This window comes from Cavia porcellus, unplaced genomic scaffold (assembly GCF_034190915.1).
Source record: "Cavia porcellus strain 051 isolate PalLab524CR breed Dunkin Hartley unplaced genomic scaffold, mCavPor4.1 scaffold_6, whole genome shotgun sequence".
Taxonomy (NCBI): Eukaryota; Metazoa; Chordata; class Mammalia; order Rodentia; family Caviidae; genus Cavia; species Cavia porcellus.
In genome coordinates this window covers 54497221-54516586 of record NW_026947489.1, presented here as the reverse complement: position 1 = coordinate 54516586, position 19366 = coordinate 54497221, and the positions used below count along the sequence as shown (strand labels likewise).

The 19366-nt window shown below is 35.5% G+C and overlaps 1 protein-coding gene and 1 long non-coding RNA gene across 2 annotated transcripts in view; one reads left to right on the top strand and one right to left on the bottom strand.

Moving 5' to 3' along the window:
• Positions 1-19366, bottom strand: part of Cntnap2 (contactin associated protein 2) — a 1917858-nt gene that overhangs the window by 906253 nt on the left and 992239 nt on the right. The window lies entirely within an intron of this gene.
• LOC134476450 (uncharacterized) overlaps positions 10674-19366 on the top strand; it is a 33667-nt gene continuing 24974 nt past the window's right edge. Inside the window, exon 1 of the long non-coding RNA XR_010048119.1 lies at positions 10674-10820. This is a non-coding gene — a long non-coding RNA (uncharacterized LOC134476450). The remainder of the gene's footprint in view (positions 10821-19366) is intronic.

Genomic DNA, 19366 nt, shown 5'->3' with positions numbered 1-19366 from the left:
CATGGACAGAGACTCACCTGTAAATATAAGGAAAGCACACTATTCAAAAGAGTTTATTTTAAGGTTATCTTTCAAGGATATTTAAAGTCTTTACAAATATTTATTTATAGAAGACTATTTTACTACGAAATTAGCAAAAATTTACTTTAAAACTAATATTATATTTTGGAGAAAATGCCATCTTTGAAATTATATTCTCCCTTACTACATTTACTTCCTAGTTTTCAAATTTTTAGGGAAATTTTTGAGAAAGATATTAGCCTCTATTTTATTACATAAGTCACACTGGAGCTTTTTTCGTAGACACAACCACTGAATGCTAACCTTTATTTTTCGTATTGTAGATAAAGTTTGTAATAGATGTGGACAGAAGTGAGACCATAAACCTACTGTATGTTTTTCATTCTCAATAACATTTACCCAGCAGGCAACTGGTTAAGTATCTCATGAGGGTCTTTAAAATAAAAGTAGAGGCTTTATTAACTCATTTCCCACTGTTCTGACAGAAAAAAATTGAAATGCAGCAAGTACTCGAGACATTCTAGAAGAAGGAAATTGCAATAAAATGGAATTGGATACACGGGACTATGAGAGAAACTGATGGAGCTCTGTGAGCAAGACTATAAAAGAAGATTTGTAACAAGGAAAATAAATAACAATGAGGACAGAGCAAAGTTTTGTTGATCCATTTATTCAACAGGTGCTAATTAGAGATGGAAGATTAAAAAATCATGGCTCGAATAACTAAACTAGAAGAAGAACTAGAATCAAAAGATTCCATCATCTTTAATAACTGTCATTACAAAGTAATTTGGTGAGCAGGTGGGAGCCTTCTAGTTAGGGTTGGTGGTTGGGCTGTGAAGGACATGCTTTCTGAAGGCTGGCTCTAAAGTGGTAAGATTGGATCGGGGTTGGGAAAAAAATCTCACCTGAAAATTTGGCTCAGCTTTTCCTAGATTCAGCCTAGATTTAACAACAAAGAAGTCAAGGGTTTCATAAGAGGGAGATAAAATTTCCTGGTTGTCATAATTACTTTGCCGTCATTGCTGAGATAAAATACCCAACATCCAAAGTTAAAAGAGGAAAATTTTATTTAGCTCACAGTTGGCAGAGGTTTCAGTCCATAATGCACTGCTCTAAAGCAGGGTGGCATGACAGGGTATCACCGCAGAGGAAAAGCAATTCATGGTAGGCTGAAGGCAGCAAAGCAGCAAAGGAATAAACAGCAAATGATGGGGCTGGGGATTTAGCTCAGTGGCAGAAGCACCTGCCTTGCAAAGCAGGCGGTCATGAGTTTGATCCCTGGTACTGATTTAAAAAAAAAAAAAAAACAAAAAACAAAAAAAAAAAAAAAACAGCAAATGACAAACAAAAATAAGTAATCCTCTTTTTGTCTCTTATGTCCTATCCAGGTATCCATTCTTAAATTGGGTAACACTCACCCCAGAATCATGTCCTTGATCTTAGTATCACACATGTTAGATCAAATCCTCTAAAAAACCCAACCAATGATTGATTGCATGTGCTTTGGGGGAACATCTGGGTACAAGCCATAACAGTGGTTATGAGCAAGGTCTCTATAGTCAGAATACAAATTCACTTAAGCCTCCAACAAAAAACTGGGTGATAATGAAAAAGACACTGAAAGAATAATAGTTCCTCCATTAGAGACAATTTGTAAGGATTCAGTGAGCAGAAAGAATGAGAGAATATTAGCTACTGCTTTCAAAAAAGAAAGCAAGGTTTAATGACTCTGTAACATCTTGGAAGCAGCTTATGTCCATCAACAGATGAATAGATAAAGAAAATGTGGTATTTACACACAAGGTAGTACTACTCTGTCATAAAGAAATAGCAACTTGAATCATTTATAGGAGAATGGATGCATCTTGAGACCATAATATTAAGTGAAATAAATCAGACACACAAGCTTAAATAGCACAATATCTTTTCTATAAGATAACTGGTATAAATAAAGAACAAAATAAAAGATAAATACAGCAAGTAGGGAGTGAATCTTTCTCAAATGTGAAGGGGATCAAGACATAAAGAAAGCAGGGCAAGAGGGGAGGGAAAAGGACAGAAAAAGGAATTAAAGTGTGTTATGCATGTGTACCAACTCCACACAAGCACTGTGAATACTATGTAATGTGAACATACAAATGATACTATGTGAATTCCTTTTATAGAAGACAATTCTCCTGGTGTCACTGATAACTGGTGGCCCCTGGGTTTTGCTTGGTCCCAATGAGCAGAAAAAATTCTGCTTAAGCTCTAGTAAGGAGAGAGTTTTATGGATTTTGAGGAAGATATGTTAAAGTACCTTCAATTTCATTCAAATACTATGCAAGTTAAGAAATTATATTTCCCTTTACAGAATGCTTAATTTTCATGAATATTTTGATAAGTGCAAGATTTTTCTTCATGCATCAGTTATTTCTTGTAGTCCTTCTATGAACATGGCTTTTTGTAGATATTTTCAACCTGATCTTTGCTTTCAGAAAACTTTGATAGTGGTGGATGAGAGACTTTTAAAAAACTAGACTAAATGTTGAATACAAGATGATATATCCTACAACAGTATTGTAGTATGTGACTTCATATGAGGGACTAATTATTATACAGAGTGATCCCAATAATGAAAAATGCAATTTTAGCAGGAGGTTTTAAGGAAATGTCAGATTCCCATTAATATTTTTTTCTGTTGTACTAGGTCATTCAAAATAATCTACTATATGCAGTAGTATTATTTAGCACGCTAATGACTAATTATTACATCATCTATTTATCTCCTGCCTAATCTAAGATGCTCCATATGGAAAAACTATACTTTTGCTAAAGGAATGGAATGATTTATTAACAGAAAGTATAGCAGGCACAATAAACTAAAAATGAGAATTTTATCAGAGCTTGGAGTCATATGCTTTAATAGAAAGATGCCTCATGGAACTGATGAAGCCATTTCAATGTATGAATACCATAAGGTATAGCAATGATTCGTTATTTAATTTTCCATACAGCTCAGAAAGCCCCTGAAAAACATTTAAACCTGTTGCTTGAAGCAAAGACATTTGATTTAAATGGATGAAATGAAAACAACGCACACTGAATATGCCATTTAAATAATTGTGATGAGGTTGAGAGGAGAAAAACAATCTTAACAAGAACAGTTAATTAAAATTATGACTTAGATGAAATGTAGTTTATTAATCTAGAGGGAGGCAAGATCCTCTGTGATATCTCCAAAGTGTTTAAGTACACATGACACAGAGCACAGTATTATAAATTATTTCCATTGCTGTCACATTAAAGTCATTGCAGACACAGTAAATGTACACTTGCTGAATTGCCTTTGTACAGAACCAACATCATCATCATGCCCACAGTAAGGACTTATTTCAGAGGTCTTAGTTTTCTTGAGCCATATCAGTCATGACATTTCTCAGAGGAGGAAATACAAAAAGCAATCTAAAGTAACGGGTAGACCAGGAGACATATTTAGATGTGACATACTAACTGTCAGTTCTTTTATTGGCTAACTCAACAAAGGAAACATAATTTGAATAATATATCATTGATCATTTAAAAATTGGCACATGGTTATTTACTGGCTCAATGTAATGTCCTTAAGGGGGATTTATCCATGGCCATTGAATAAAGAGTTTCACCCTAAATTACATCTCGCCTAATCACTGGCCTATTTGTCTTTAATTTATGGAACTCCCTGTCTGGAGTAATCAGATTTACAGAGTCCTTATCCGCTTTTGGCTACCAATGAAGATTTAACACTGAAGGTTTCATTTTAGTAAGTCTTTGTGATAGAACGCTCAATGGTGCTTGCTTGGACATCTATTGCAGCAGCACAAATTCTTTGTTAATTGATTTATAACCAAAAGAGAAAAAGAATATGTCTAGAAATGGCTGCACTAAATTTGCTTGGCAACTTTTATACTATTATTTGGAGCTTTAGACTCTCTGTATCTACATCACCTATATTGAATATATGTTGTGAAATTTCCATATTGTTACATGATTATCCATTCTTTCTATTTTTTCATAAATTGTGCATTGATCTAGGATTATTCTAAAGATGCATTTAAAACATTAAGAGTTAGTTTGTACTTTAAAGAAGATATAATTGTGCTTGTTACAATTAAAATTAATATATTTATACTTTCTAAGTGTTCTTTCTATATCATTGTGTATAAAACTAATCCAGTTTTCAAATAATAAAGAAGCAAATTACTATATTCCATATATTGTAAGAATATTTTCCAACCTAAAAACAGTAACTATGACCCAAACAATATTTAGGAAAACAATGCAAAGAAAGTGATCTAGAATTTTTGGTACATAAACATACTTAATCACATCTCATTACCCAAAAGATAGATGACCCAAATGCCTTCATTTAAACAAATTCTCTAATTGATTAAGATATTTCATTCTCTTTTATGAGAAAAATCAATTTACATTAGCAAAAATAAAAATCCAAGTGAAAACTATCATACAGTATTTGTAGGTTTTCTAAAGTAAAATCATTTATCAGTATCAGTCAAAACTTAATTTGTAAAATCAAATTTATTTTTAGATACTTTAAATTGCTTTAGTCCATGCTGATTACAGACTAGTATTTTTTTTCTTGCAATGCAGAGTTATGGATTTCTGAGTTTTTAATAAAAGCAATAAAAATAATGTTCAAGTGAGTGATGAAGTATGAAATGGGTGTTTATCAAATATATATTTTATTTGGAACTGAAACATACTTGTTTTAGATCGCAAAGTTTTGCAAAACCCCATGCTATAATGATAATGAAATACATTTGTATTCTACCATTAGAGTAAAAATCATCACATGAAGGAAAAGTGTTTTTTAAGTAGTGAAGATTATACTACCAAATTCAAAAACCTCAGAAGTAGTTTTACCCAACTTTGCTTTTCAAACATTTACATAGCTTCATATTTGAACTGATGAATGACTTTGAATCATTTTGATACTTCCAATTTTGTTAATGCAATTATAGTGCAGTGGTAAACAGAAATATCAAAATAATACCAAGATTGGAAGATTTATGTCACGGACACTTATTGGGATCATCCCAAAGTTATAGGCCCCCATCTGTGGTTGTGTAGGGCTTATATGGGATAAGCAGGCAGGAAGTACAGAGGCAAAAAGGCTTGTAAACTGGGGATAGGTTCTCACAATGTGCACCAGAGTAATCAGCTGTTTCTAAAAAACACAAGTAACAGGAACTGTTATCAGAATTATTACCTGGGTAACAACCAACTGCAATATTCTACCTGGAAGAGGGGCATCCTCTGCTACAATAGTAGTTAAGAACTCTTTGGATTCAAACACAAGACTATCTTGACAAATTGTGTGAGGAATACACTCATCTTATTACTCAGCTTATTTCATACGCTTTGGGTAACGACTGTAGGTGTATGGCCTAAGGTGCCACCAACATGATATGATTTCCAAGTTCTCCTTAACTTTTTTGCTGACCAGCTCCAGTGCATTTTCCCGTAAAGCACACTCTCTTCCAGGACAGTAAACAGATTCACTGGTTAAGAAGCGCTGTTGTCTCCCATCCAAGTACTAACCAGGCCCGACCCTGCTTAGCTTCCGAGGTCAGACGAGATCGAGTGTGTGGGTCTGGGGGTTTAGCTCAGAGGCATAAGTACCTGCCTGGCAAGCAGGTGGTTGTGAGTTCGATCCCTGGTACCGATAAAAATGAAAAAAAAAAAAAAAAAAAAAAAAAAAAAAGAAGAGCTCTTGTGCACTTTCTTCATCCACTTCCCAGCAAGGGAAGATGATTTCCATGATCACTCATTATCACGTTTTAACATGGAATTTAAAATGGATCAACACATTCATTTTTATAAGAGAGGAGAGATCATTGGTTGGCCATCACCCTCTGAAAACAGAGCATACTTTTATTCCAGTGTCTTTTTCAAATGGCCTGCAGGACCCTCCATGTAAGAAACCGTGTGCTTCATTTTAATGTCTTCAGCACCACTATGTATTTGTGTTCACTGATCTATGATGAGAGATTATTAGTGAATCTGTGCAAGATAAGAGGGGAAATATGTTTGAGTAAAAGTGAGAAAATCAATGTTATTCCAGTGGTGTGACTGGAGCAAATAGGAAGTAAGGCTTGGCGATAAATTTGGGAAAGGATATATAAAGCCTTCAGTCTAAAAATTCAAAAATGTATTTCATAAGCTTTGAAATAAGCTTCTTTCTTTCATGAGCTATGATAGTCCCATACTTTTTTACATTTTGGCATTATTTTTGAATTTCTATTAGTCCGTGTTTACAGTACATACAATTATAGTTATTTTGGGAGCCTTAGGTTTTAAGGTTAAGGTTAACATGATAAAACAAATTCTAAATCTTAATATTATCTACTTTCTCTTTCCCATATTTATACTGATTATTTCAATATAGATTTTATATATTTACTCCATTTTGTTTTAATTTTTATTAGTATATGCTTGCAATACATAATGTTTACATTCATCTTAGGGATTAGGATCATGTACTTAACATAACTTTAATCTTTTTATTTCCCTTCCTTGTCCCCTCCAACTCCCTATTTCTTCCATGTCTGAATCTCCTTCTTATTTGCAAAAGATCTGTCTTACTGTTTTCCATTGTCTATCTTTTATTTTTAAAAAGCTGAGTTCCTCATATTAGACAAGTTATATGGTATTTACACTTGCATGCCTGATTTACTTCATTTAACATGGTGGTCTCAAAGTGCATTGATTTTCCTACAATGACTCAAATTTTTCTTTTTTCATGGCTAACTAGTACTCCACAGAATATAAATACATTTTCTTTATTCATGCATCTGTTGATGGACATTTGAGCTGCTTCTGAGGGTTAGCTAGTATGACTTGCGCTGTTACAAACATGGGTATGATATCTTTAATTCTTTTGGAATTGATACTAAAATATGGAGTGGCTGACTTAGATGGAATTTCTAGTTTTAGATTTTTTAATAATCTGCATAGTGATTTCCATAGTGATTGCACCAGTTTATATTCTCATCTATAATGTATCCTCTGTAGTCCAAAAGCTCTGCAACCTCACCAGTATTTGCATTTACTATATTTTATCTGAAAAGCAACATTTGATGGAAATGACCAGGAAGAAATGAATCGTTAATGAAATAAAGTGAACTCTGATGCTTAGAAAAATTCTCAATCACGTGACATTGGCAAAAGTAAGTGGAAATGCTATCTATAATGACATATAATGGCCTTTGAATTTGTAAGGGTGATATTCCTAGAGCATCTGTCAACTGTGAAAAACCACAAACTTCAGATATGCTCAGAAAAATGCCTAGTAATACCTATTTTATGGTTTAAACTCTAAATACGCTGTTTCCCATAAGTATGTTATTTAATTTAATAAAATAATATATTACTAAAGCCTTAGAATGTACAGAGCCCGCTGGTAGCATCTTAGGGATCTTTGGACTTTAAGAACAAAACTTAGACTGAGTGCTGCAGGCACAGGTAGGGAGCTGTTATGATGCAGGAATGTAGTGCCTCTGCCAGAGATGGGTTACAGGGCAGCAGCCAATCATCAGCAAAGAGAGGTGAGTAACACTCTCTGATTGGCTACTTGCGAACCTTATGATTTAGTTAAAAAAGAAAAAAAAAAAAAAAAAAAAAAAGCACACACACACACACACACACACAAACCCACACACATAACAACCCACACATACAAAGATTGCAAGGCTATTTGCAGTTTCTAGGACATTTGGAGAGTTTCAATGAACAATTATTAATTAGGTTCTAAGGAAAGACCTGGGAATGACGGAGGGTGAGAACTCTAAACCATTGCTTTGCCGGGGTATACTGTATTTATTTTTCCTCTGTGGGAATATGATGATTTTAGAGTGTATGCAAATTTTTTCAAGGTTTTTGAAGTTGATTGAAAAAAAAAAACATTCACTTCCAAGGCTAATTAATTAATAAAGCTTGAAGTTCTACATATAAACACGACAGAGCTTTAGAAAGTTTCTCTTTTTTGCAGTTCAGCTGTTAACTTCTTTCCAGAACAACCCTACTATGACACACTGGCCTTTCCTCTGAAATTCAAACATGAAAATTCAAATTCAGCGACAAATTTAAATGTACTTTCAAAATATGATGAATAATACGAACATATTTCACCTATAGTATCTTTTTGGAAGAAAATGGGGAAAAAACCCAGAACTTCTATTGTCTTTAATGAGAAGAACTCGCACTGACCAGTTTTTCTGATTATGTATTTTTAAAATCGGTACCTTATCTTTGGTCAACATCTGTTAGTCACGTATTTCAACCCAGTAAAGTCAAGTCTTACAGTTGGGTGAAAGCACTTACGCTTTGCATATTTTTTAACTAAATATGCAATTCACAAGTTGTTTTTATTTTAAATAAGGGAACAATCTACAAATAAGAAGATGCACATTTGATCAAAACAAGGAAGACTAAATTGATGGGAGGAGATTCACTTCGTAATCATTTTTGTGTGACTATGGTATTCCATTTTCAGTCAATTAACTGGAAAGGGACTTTGTGGAGGCTTTTACCTGACATTATAAGTTTTAAAACTATCTTATTAAAACAGATTCAAGCAGGCTACTTTTTCTGCTGTCAAACAAAAATAAATAAAATAAAAATGACATAGTTGTGCAGATTTATGATGTCGATCACTCTGGATATGCCAGTTTTCATTGTTAGCAGTCAGTTTTATAATTCAATGTGAATGTGATGACTCTATAGTTATATGTGCCACTGCAAAACTGCAGCATGCATCGTAAATATTGGCTCATGAATCTACAGCATAAACATATATATATATATATATATATATATATATATACACGCCAAGACATGTACAAAAACAGACATGTCAAACTAGAAAATATATATGATTTTCTTGAAAATGTAATGTACCAATATGAGTCATTAGTAAGGAGAAAATCTAATTAAAGTTACGGAATAATAAGCATAAAAATAAGTGCTATACATAGCATATATAAATAGAAGAGATGCTGATCTGCATACAGATTAAATATATAATCTTAATTGTGAAATCAACAGGACAGTCAGGTGTTATGTGAAATATTTAGGTCCTATGTATAGGTTGAATAGAAGATCAAGAGCAATAATAATACAGTAAAAGAATGCAATCTAACACTGAAGAAATCAAGTAAAGAAAAGCAAATTTCACATAGATTAATGAAAACAGATTTATGATCACTTATATAATCCTGAAGTTCTTACAATACTGTTCTTATGGAGTTTTGTACAAAGACTTCTCAGCAGCTCATGTGACCTACACTTATTAGATCTTTCATATTCTTTTGCTATACAATCATCTCTCAAAAGTAATGATAACAATAGCCTGGGGAAAAACTGTTAAGCAGTTGTTATCTCTTTTGAATTCACCCATTAATTTTTCTGACAGTACCTCTCCCTGCTCAGCTTACTCAATCACTTCTGGACTTTAGGTCGGCCAAATAAGGAAGTGACCAAGCCATATATCCTTAAATGTTACTATTCACTTGGACTCTTCTGCTTTTATCGCGTTGGAAGTCTTGAGCTGAAACAGAGGAGCTCAGTGTGTGCCCTCTCTGCAATGGTGAGCAGGTTGGGAAGCCGTGATACCAGACAGTCTGCTTAGAGATTTATGTTTCTTAGTGATTCTGTGAGGTCAATGTACTTTGGTGGGAAAAATGGTTCTTATAATCACTGTCTTAAGACCGAAGTTCATTGTTGTAAAGTCTTTTATCCTCATTAGCCTTAGCATATTATCATTAAAATACAAACACTAGTGTTAATTTGAGGAATAAAAGAAAACATGTCATATTTAATATTCAGGAAAGAGATGACAAATAATTTCTAGTCTTCTTCATCTGAAATGACTGATCTTCATCATTAAATCCAGGCCCCTTAGAGAGAAAGAGTTTGAAACTGAGGTCTGTAGTTTGGTTACTCCCAGTGGTACAGGGACCCAGGAGACAGACCTGGGCTAAGAAGAGAATTAAACTGGAGAATGTAAATTTATGAACTACTTTACTATATACCTGCCAGCTTTGCCTGAAAAAGGGGAAGTCAGACTTAAAAGCAGCAGCACAGAATGACTTTGGCTAATACAAACTCATTCATAAAAGAAAAACTATATACTACAATATTAGAATTGATTTAACACTTAGTAAAGTACTTGATGTATTTCAGAGCAACAAAATTGAATGCTAGGAAATAAAAGTAAATAAAAGTTTTTGCTAGTGTACCATGGATGCCCAAAATGAAATTAAACATTAAAGTGAGGCTCTGAGGTAGTAAGAAATTTGTCTCTTTATCCACACATTCACATCTTACTAGTTAGATAATGCACAGAACCTTATGCTAGGAAAAGTGGCCAATTTCACTCTCGCGGTTAACATGTGTCATGGTTTATGTCTGTGTCCCCCAGGCCTCATGAGTTTGCAATGTGTATTTGTGATGGTTCATTGTCTAGTGCTTAGACTGATGGTGTCAGTGTGCCAACCACATAGGGGTGGAGCCAGGATGTGATGTAATGGCAAGAAGAAAGTGTGACTTGCTCTTTGCTGGTTCCTGTTTGCTGTTGGTGGCCTCCATGAACTGCGGCCCAGCCATGCCCGCCTGCCTTGGAGCCAACTGAATGTGGACTGAAACCTCCAAAAACTGTAAGAAATAAACCTTTCCTTTCCCAACTTGGGCATCAGGTATTTTGTCTCAGCAACGAGCATAAAGTAACTAAGACAACATGAGAACATTTGCCTTGAAAGGTAAGCAACTCAATGTAATTATGTGTTACAAATAATATATTTAGCACTAGGCTAAAATTATGGTTACAATCACTGTATTTCTTATTGGAAAATAATAAAGCTGTATCTTTTCACTTATTCTGCGAAGAAAATGATCTATGTTACCTTTGTTTTTTTCCTTGAGTTGAACTGCTTATCATTTAGGAAACAGTAAATGAGTTTAAATTTGGCATACTTTTATCTTTGCTATCAAGGAAATTAAAAAGATGTGCATTGATTACTTAATATCTGTGTAAGTTTTGGCAATGATAATCAACAGAATAATCCAAGATATATGAAGATCCACCTATTAGAATGGAAGGCAGATATGTTAAAACTTGAGAAATATTATGGGTTGTATAATAAACTATGAAGGGCTGTAAATAAAGGGCTCTTACTCTTAAAATGATTCTCAATGTTGGTAGCATCTTTAAGGGTTTTTTGTTTGCCTGTTTTAGTTTTTCTTTTCTTTCTTAGTTATTATTTCATTTCAGAGTATCAAAACATATTGGTATTTTCAGGGTCACATTTCAGTATTGTTCCTGTACTGCCTTATATTTGAGTTTTTCGCTTTTTTATTCCTGTTGTTCTCAGGTAAACAAGTTATTTATATTTTATTATGCCAGCTGGGTTAAATCCTAAAACCTAATTTTGTCCTTGGATGAGCACAATTGAAATTGCTCTGGGTTTCACTGTGTTGTGCACCAGAGTAAATATATGCTTCATGTGTAACCACATGTAAGGATAGAATCTTCTTTTAAAAGCCAGGTACAAATATGCGCTTGGAAACACTTCTGACATTAAGCTATCTGGTAGTTGCACAATCAGATAATGCATGTGAAATTACCTTGAAAAGTACAAAATGTAGCATGGATATATTGTAACATTTTTATCATGAAGGGTCACATGATAGATGAGATGAATGTTTTTATAGGCTACATTTTTTTAAACAAATGGATGATTTCCCTGTGCAAACAAAACTCAAAGACACGTCTCTAAATTATATTAAATAAAGGCCTTTAAGTTACCAAATACCAAATGTTTAATTACTGCTAATTACACTCTGTTCTTGATAGGGAGCTAATGTTTGTGTCTATTCTAAACTGAAAGTTTGAAACCCTAATCCCAATTGCTATGGTACTTTGGAGATGGGCACTTTGGAAGTCCATGATAGTAGAGCTCTCATGATGAATCCAGTTTTCAGTGTCTCCACATCCCAGGAAGATAGAGTGAAAGCTGGCTGTATGCACACCAGAACTCCCCCAGGCTGGCTCCCTGATCTCAGATCTCAGCTTTCAGGACTTTGAGAAATAAATGCTTGTTGCTTAAGCCACCTCAGTCTAAATTGAGAGCTCTTAATGTATAGACTTTGTAATTCAACTTTTAGATGAACTAATGTTTCTTATATTTAGATGTGAAGCAGTGTGTGTATGTGTGTGTGTGTGTGTGTGTGTGTGTGCATACACATGTGTTAACCTAGACTAAGAATGGGTTGGATTTGGAGTTGGATGTTGCATATTCAACCAAAAATCATCAAAAAAATGTTGAGCTCCTACCAGGTATTTTCTGCTTCTAGAGTCTCAAGTTCTTGAAAAATAACTATGGTGCATCAATTTCAGTTTGTTCTAAGGTGAAAAGGTTCATGAGGAATTAATCCAATTTGTCAGACAATTCTAGCTTTTGCTCATTCCTTAATTTTACATATAGTTTTTCCTGGCTTCAGTGGAAGACATATTCTCTCCCAAAACCAGAGCACTATGCTCCCTGAGTTGGAAGAGATAGTCATTTCTAAAGCTCATTCAGAGTAGTATAAAAACTGTGTTAATAAAAGTGAGAACACATTCTGTTGCAGACACAGAGGAAAGAATATCTGAGGCAAAGACTCAGGAGCTCTGGGACTGGAAATGTCTTACGGAGGTAAGATAACTAAACAAACTCAGAAGATAAACCAGCCCAGAAGGAGCAAGCAATATCAGCATGACACTAGAAAATGGAGATGATTGTACATTATATTATAGCTGGACTATTAAAAATGCGACGGCAATGCTGGGAACTAGTGTGTATGCTAGGAAAAGAAAATTGCTACCATCTTTTACAATAGCAGAACATGAGTAGGGACCTGTAAAGGGATCTGGAAAGGAATCTGTGATGGTTGGTGGTTGGCTCAAAGGTCCGACCTTAGTAATAGCAAAGGTGTTTTGTTTTATGCAAGGAAGAGCCCAGTCTCTCTGTGCTCTAAGATGTGAGAATAGAGTATACTGGAGGTCAGTTGGTGATGGCCCAATGAGGATTTTCCTACCGAATAGGAAGATTAATATCACAGAAGAGTTATCTCTATGGTAAGGACATGATTAGATTTATATATCTATAAACCATGTGTGTACATGCATGCACTGTGTGATTTAGAAGTGTAATGTTTTACATAAAGGACACATATTTGTCTGAAAATATTGTTTCTTTTCAGTGTAACATCTAGAGTGCAGGTTGGTTTTATGTAGGGCACAATCAAGCAGATCACCCTAGACTTAGAGGTGAGGGAAGCTGCCCTTTGGAAGGGAATATGTGAGATTCAAAGATAGTGGAACACCCAGAATTGCTGCCAGTACTTGCAGGTAAAAGTTATCACCAGGCATTACCACACCTATGTTATAAAACAGGCCAGGAACGTATGTGTCAGCCAGGGGAGACACTGAGTAGACTCAGTGTGTTCTGGACTATGCCTGCAGGTAAAAGTTATCACCAGGCAGTACCACACCTGCGGTATAAAACAGGCCAGGAAAGTATGTGTCAGCCAGGGGAGACCCTGAGTAGATTCAGTGTGTCCTGGACTATGCCTACCAGTACTTGGGCCAGCTGCTCACTGCAGAGCAGGGTGCAATATCTGAGGACAAAGTCTTCAGAAGCTGAGCTGACCTGAGTTCAGATTTGAGCTCTGCCACTTACCAAAATCTCTTCCTAAAACGTGTGCTGATTTTGAGGATATGCAAAGCCAGTCGCATTTCTTAGACACAGTATTTGGTCTTCACAAAATTTTAAGATTTTAAATAAGGCAAGTGAAGATGATTCATTTATCAGGAAAAGTCTCATTGTCCTTGATAAAATTCAGCTAGCTCTCTGAATGCCCCTAAATACTTTGTTTCTTTTAATAGCAATAGTTATTGCTTATACACAATTCATTATTTGTCAAAGCAGACATTTCAATGATAATGGAATTGTGTGTATGAAGCACTTTGTATTTCTTGGGGAAAATCACTTAAAGTATATTTGCCATATGAAAACACCTTATCTTATTATTTTATTAGTACACGTTTGTAATATATACATAATAAAAATTCACTGTGAAAGACTGGTGCATGGGGCCAGGGATTCAGCTCAGTGGTGTTCGTGTCTGTCTGGTAATTGTGGGGTCATGAGTTTAATCCCCAATACAAAACACACACACACACGCACCACCACCACCACCACCACCAACAACAACAATAACAACAACAACAAAACTCAAAACAAAAACAGATTGGTACATGTACATGACACATTTTAGTTCTTTTTATTTCCTTTCCTCTCCTTTGCCTGTCCCCTCTTTCCATGCTAGGTGAAAGTACCTTATTGAAGTAAGAAGATTTTGTTAATTAATTTTTAGTATACGCAAGATTCAATGATACAGACACATAACATTAATTGCAGACATGCACATGGCTTTCCCAGTGTCCACCATCCTAGACATTGTCTGATCTATATTCTCCCATTCGCCATGGACCTACATCGATAAAATGGATAAACATGTACACACTGGAAAATGCTAATGACTGAAGATTATTTGTTCCTTATTGAATGAAAATAAAATTTATGGATTTTTTTCCTTTGTTTTAGCTTAAAGGCTGATTTAAAAGGCTATTTAATATGGAAAACATCTGCATTTGGATGCTTTAATTATTCTCTAACATTTTCAGTTCAAATTAAATTTGAGACTTTACTATTAAACATTTGAAAAGCCATTTGATGATCCAATAAGCTTTAATAACATACTACTTGAACTCTAGCAGTTAACTATGTGACAAAACAACCTCTTTTGACTTATTAACAATCAGAGGGGCATTTACTTAATAGAATAAAGAGCATACTTTCTTATGTTCTATAGCTATCTTTTCCTTTTTAAAAAAAATCAGAGTTCATTGTCCTTACTTATGGAAGATGAGGAAGACAATCACTCTAATCTAATTTGATTTTGTGAATTTTTATAGTGAGGAAAAGAAATATTTAGATTGAAATTTCCAACTTGATATCATTGTCTGCACATAAATCGCACCAGTCAGCGTCAGTTTTGAAATGGACTCCTGCAATATGTGGAGAAACTTCAAGCTGGTTTAACATCTTGCTGTGGAAATAGGACCACAGTAAGCTGCTTGGAGCCAGGCAAGGACTTGCACAACACAGGAACATGGTGGCCATGCACTACACCAATAGACACAACACAGATACAATAAAAGCGATGGATGAGCTCATAAGGGCACAGTCACATGAAGGAAAGGGTTGCATTCAGTAACTCATTCCTCATTTCCAGACTGAAGATGGCATCCTAAGACAAATATGAGCCCTGATTACAGTGACTGCAAATGCAACCAGCCAAGGCTGGTGCTTTTTACATGGAGCTCTAGTAATTACACTGAAAACATCAGGGATGAAGTGATTAGGATTTTATATGAAACTCTCTTTCTGGCATTCCAATTAGATAATTTTAGGATATGCCTGCCAGTCTTTGAGCCTGAGAACACAGTGACTAGGAGCATTATAAGATGACAGAGGTTTAGAATAGGGTTTGTTTTACCATAGGAGGAAAGGATCAATGATAAGAGAATTGAGGGGTTTGAATTGACTGGGATATTTTGTGTTGACAATTTATAAGCAAACCATAGAGTCATTCCTGTTTTATAGGTAGGACCTATTTTCTATTTTCTGAAGGTAGTCTTAGTTAAAATATTGCATTCCAAAAGTGTGTTTGCCCTTGTGCAGTTTTTCCTGTGACTTTTTTTTTTCTGTTTTGATAATTGAATTGAATCTTCACATTGCAGTACAATTTTTTTTTTTTTTTTTGAGACATGGTCTTGCTAAGGCACTAAGTTGCAAATTTGGGTTTGAACGTGAGATCCTTTTAACTTAGGAGACCTGTATGATTTTCCAAATGATTTTATACTGTTCACCATGTCTTGCATGTATATTATAGGACAGGTCCTCAGGTGAACTTAATGACTCAAGTTTCCTGCTCTTTCTCTGTAGTTCGATAAATATAGGGCATCTGAAGACGAGGAAGAACTAGCTGGAAGAGATTGGGCTTTGTTCCCTGCATAACAGTAATTCCAGGGCCCTTGGGTATAAAATCCTCAGCAGTGTGTAATTTGGGGTGCCCACGGTGGAAGGGCAACATAGAAAGATACACACAGATGGGACTTGATCTACCCTGATCAGCTTTCCTGAGCCTTGGGGTGGGGCTCACCACAAGTCCTAGGCTTCTGTTGTCCCTTCTTTGTCCCTGTCTAACTGCATATGATAAAGTTGTTTTATTTAAATTGTGTGAATGCTCTGTTTCATCTGACTCAAAGTGGAATGAATTGGGAACTAATACTAGGGAGCTGTTTAGAGTCTTCCTAGGGATCTGATAATAGTTTGTGGTAAACTGCTATACCACCACTAATAATCTGCCTTCACTGACAGATCATGTTAATACTGAGTCTATAATTATACAAAAACAGAAATGGAATTCTCTAGAAGTAAAATTTTTTAAATTTTCTTACCATTTCACCAACTTGCAGTCTTGCCTATCTCCTGTTGTATATACGTGACCCTTTAGAAAACAAAGTTAAAGGAGGAAACTTGGCTGATAATAGCATTTGGTTTGTTCTGGAATTTAATCACAAAATTTTATCAACACACTTTTGACGGTAGAATGGAACTCCATAGTTGTTTTGATGAAATGCCTACTAAAATTTTCTACAGATTTCTACAAAAATGTGGGGGGTGATTCTCAGTGTCAGCACACTCTGACTTCACTACATGAAGACATGTCTAAGAGCCACAGCCGACATGGGTGAGGAAGAGACTCAGAGTAAACAAGTGATAGAGGACTGATCTGGATCTTTAGGGTCTAGGACTCTAACCCTAGTGCTGTCACGACTAGCTCTATGATTTCAGCAAGAGACTTTTGCTTACAAACTTTTATTTTCTTGACAGTGAATATATTGTTCGTGGCAATACTATAAGCTTATACCTAAAGTTTTCATCAGTAGTTAATGATTAAAATTGTTTCTCTTGATTGTTTTCACTCATAAACAGAGGAAAGGATTTATCTTGTCTACAGTTGTGTGAAAATTAACTCCTTTTAGTTACACCCGGAGCAACAACTACCCAACTAGTCCCTCAAAAAATAAATTTAAAAAATCAAGAAGCAAAATCCTAAGATTTGGAATGAGCCCACGTGATGGGATAGCAGTTATTTCTTTAAAATAAAAACCTAAGATCTCAATTGTAAATAATCTCCAATAAAATCATATCAACTATCAAAATTGTTCAGTGTTCAAAAGAGCCAATGTATTTGTCTCTTAAAATTAAGTTCTTTTCACTCAACAAAAGGTTATTAATGATTAAAAGCCGATGATCAAATTAATACCAGATGAATTAAATCAGCATGGTGCTGAGCTAGATGTTCTACCTGAGGAAAGCTGCCAGCATAAATAGAGACATGGAGGAGAAGAGTGAGGCTTTGTGGGTTTCTCTTAGTGTTGCAGTTTGAGTCTTTGGTTCTCCTGGAGGAGCTCGGCATAACTAGCCTCCCCAGTGTGAGTTTGACCATTGTCATTGGAGGAGCTTGGGACCTTGTTGGTGAGAGAGGCTGTGGTTCATTTTGGGGGAGCTCTGGTCCTTACATTGAACGTTACTTTCTGGCTTGAGAGGGGAAGGTGTGTGCCATTTAATCTCCAGAAGAAACTTCTCATGCTGGCTTTCTGGCATGTACTCGACTGTGCTTGTCATCTGAAGAACTCAGGACCTCTGTGTCTGTGAGGATGGCTATGGTTCTTTTCAGGGCAGCTTTGGTCTTTGTTCTGAGCCTGACTTCTTGGCTCCAGGGTAGAACACTCAACCTATCAGCACAGCTCCTTCACCCTGCTGGCATAGACTTTCTAGCTTCTATCCCTGACCTTTGGGCTTCCCAGTGCAAATCCATAAAAGAAACTGGTGTGAGTCCTTCACATGGGCTCTAGACCTCCAGTTGGATACGTGAGAGGCATTGTTATGGGCTCTAGGTTTATCAGCTGGACTCACGCAGGACATTGTGTGGGATTCAGACCTTTGTGCTGAATACTGAGTCTTTAGTGTTATGTATAGATTTCCTGCACTTTCTTGTGTTAACTCTGGGTGTCATGGTTTATGTCTGTGTCCCCCAGGCCTCATGAGTTTGCATTGTGTATTTGTGATGGTTCATTGTCTAGTGCTTGGATTGATGCTGTCAGTGCTCCACCCACACAAGGGTGGAGCCAGGATGTGATGTAATGGCAGGAAGAAGGTGTGTCTTGCTCTTTGCTGGTTCCTGTTTGCTGTTGGTGGCCTCCATGAACTGTGGCCCAGCCATGCCTGTCTGCCTTGTAGCCAACTGAGTGTGGACTGAAACCTCCAAAAACTGTAAGAAATAAACCTTTCCTTTCCCAACTTTGGGATTCAGGTATTTTGTCTCAGCAACAAGTAAAAAGTAACTAAGACACTGGGTGACCATCAAAAAAATATAATAAATTTTGTGTCCTGATTCTAATTGTTCTCACAATCCCTGACAACAACAAAGGCCATATAAAATAAAGTGAATTTATTACTCATTTTCAACACTTCTATTCTCTTTGACTCTAAGTGAAAGCTGAAGATTTGAGGGAAACACTGTATGATCAGAATTTCTCTGCAATCAAATGCTAAACACATCTCACCCATCCGTACTGCTGCCCCCTTACATGGCAATGTATTCTTTATTCCCTTTCTCTATGACTAGTAGAATACGACACAGCCGATAGATTTTATATTTGTTATCTTGATCTTTAGATACTAAATGTTAAGTTACATGTTGGGAACAATAAGGCTTATTTTAATAACAAAAAAGGAGAGCAATTCATATTAAAACTAAACTATTGGGACATGCTAGGGTTTGAGGTCTAAGAAAAATGAGTGTTACAAGAAAAATGTTAACTTTGGCTAAATAATTTATTTCTACTTTGAATTGGTTGCTTTGATTGTAGGATTTTATCAGCCTGTGGTTCACTTTAAATGCTCGGATTAAATTTCTCATTGCCATTCTTTTGTTCAATCATTTATTTTCTTTTGGGGCTCAAGAACTCCTGATGATATTGCTTTTTTTTTTTTTTTTTTTTTTTTCAATGATAGTGGATTCTTTTTTTACTTCCATGCTGGAAGCCAAAAGATTAATCCTTTGGAATCTCAATGAATCACCTAATTAGCAACTTAACTAAAAATGAAGTAAGTTAATTATGTGTAAT